The following is a 2,389-nucleotide window of genomic DNA, read 5'->3' on the forward strand; positions in this document are numbered from 1 at the left end:
TATATATATATATATATATATATAGCATAAAATTTGCCATTTTAATCATTTTAAGTGTCCAATTTGGTGGTATTAATTACATTCACCAGGTTTTGCAACCATTCGTTGTTGTTGGGTGCTGTTGAGTCGATTCCGACTCATATTGACCCTATATGACAGAGTAGAACTGCCCCATAGGGTTTCCTAGGCTGGATGTTTACGACAGCAGATTGCCAGGTCTTTCTACTGTGCAGCCACCAGTGGGTTAGAACTGCAAACCTTTCAGTGAGCAGTGAATGCTTAACCATTGCATCGGCAGGGCTCCTCTGTGTAACCATTGCCACTACCTATTTCCAAAGCTTTTTCATCACCCTAAACAGAAACTCAGTGCCTTTTCAGCAATAACTCCCCATTTTCCCCTTCCCTGATAACCTCTAATTCACTTTCTGTCTCTATACATTTGCCTATTCTAGATATTTCATATAAGTGGGTTCATACAATATTTGTCCTCTTGTGTCTGGTTCTTTCACTCAGCCTAATGTTTTCAAGTTTCATCCATGTTGTAGCATATATCAGAACTTAATTCTATTTTATAGCTGAGTAATATGCCATTGTATAAATGGACCACACTTTGTTTATCTTTTCATCTGTTGATGGACATTTGGGTTGTTTCCACCTTTGGCTATTGTGAGTACTGCTGCTATGAACATTTGTGTACAAGTTTTTGTTTGAACACCTGTTTTCAATTCTTGAGGGTGTATACCCAGGTGTGGGATTGCTGTTTAACTTTCTGAGGAACTCCCAAAATGTTTTCCACAGTGGCTGCACCATTTTACATTCCCATGATTCCTTTGATTTTGAAATCCTTTTGGAATAGCTCAATCTAAGTTTTTGCAATGAAGTGTGCATTTTGGTTGTGTTTATTCCAGTCACAAGAGTTGGGGTATTGAGTTATGCAGGGTCTCATCTCTGGGGCAGCACAAGTGTCATTGATTGAATTGTGTCCCCCAAAAAATGTGTGTAGCAACTTGGCTAGGTCATGATTCCTAGTATTGTATGATTGTGTTATCGGATGTGATTTCCTTATGTGTTGTTAACTCTACCACTATGATGAGATTATATGTGATCTCCTCATGTGTTGTAAATTCTATCACTGTGATGAGGTTATACTGATGAGGTTGACAAGGTCAGTGTCTTAATGCAATCTCTTTTGAGATATAAAAGACAGAAGCGAGCAGAGACACATAGGAACCTCATACCACCAAGAAAGCAGTTCCAGGAGCAGAGCACGTCCTTTGGACCTGACGTTCCTGCGCAGAGAAGCTCCCAAACCAAAGGAAGATTGATGACACGGACCTTCCTCCAGAGCTGATGGAGAAAGCATTCCCCTGGAGCTGACGCCCTGAATTTGGACTTGTAGCCTACTGGACTGTGAGAGAATAAATTTCTTTGGGGGGCCATCCACTTGTAGTATTCCTGTTAGAGCAGCACTAAAAGACTGAGACAGAATTTGGTACCGGGAGTGGGGTGCTGCTCTAACAGATACCTAAAATGTGGAAACGGTTTTGAAACTGTGAATGGATAGAGGAGCGGCAGTGGCAGAGGACCTGCAGCAGCAGAGGACCTGCAGCAGCAGAGAAGGGGCAGTGGCAGAAAACCAACAGCAGCAGAATGAGGAGACCAGTGCGAGACGGCGCTGGAGCCGACCCACGGAGCGAGAGAGCTGAGTGCCTGTGCGCCGGAGGCTTTCTGGTGGAGTGGGGTGCCTTTCGGCACTTATCAGTGGAATTAGGCTTGCTGACCCACAGAGCGAGGGAGCTGAGTGCCTGTGTGCAGAAGGCTTCCTGGTGGAGTGGGGTGCCTCCAGGCATTTAATCAGTGGAGCTACCAAGCTTTGGAACACTTGCTCCAGTAGGGCAGATGCGGGCATGAGGCCGGAGGGCCAAGAGGCCACTGGAAGCAGAAGCTGAAGACACAAGGAACACAAGAAGCCAAGCTGCCTCAGTCTCGAAAGGCATAGCCGAGACCTCTGGGGTTTCAAAGGGTGGAGCCATGGCCCCTGGTGTTTCTAAGGATGGAGTTGTCACTGCGATGGACTAGGAGAATGGTGCGCCTAAAGCAGAGGGAGCAGAGTTGCCGTTCCAGTGGGCCTGGAAGGCGGAGCTGAAGCCCAGGGCCAAGGGGCCTCCACTCAGAATCCGGAGACTGTGGCCAATACCTACAGTCTGGAGGGCAGGGCTATTATGTAAATTGTCTCAGAGAAGAGAGGATTCTTTTCAAGCCTTAAGGGCTAATGTAATGTGTTCTGCTAACGTGCTTGGTGCCTGTTATTCCTTCTTTCCCTCCAGTTTCTCCCATTTGTAATGGAAATGTCTAGCTTGTGCCTGTTCTGCCATTGTACCTTTGGAAG

The sequence above is a fragment of the Trichechus manatus genome, unplaced genomic scaffold (genome assembly GCF_000243295.1).
Source record: "Trichechus manatus latirostris isolate Lorelei unplaced genomic scaffold, TriManLat1.0 scaffold00100, whole genome shotgun sequence".
Taxonomy (NCBI): domain Eukaryota; kingdom Metazoa; phylum Chordata; class Mammalia; order Sirenia; family Trichechidae; genus Trichechus; species Trichechus manatus.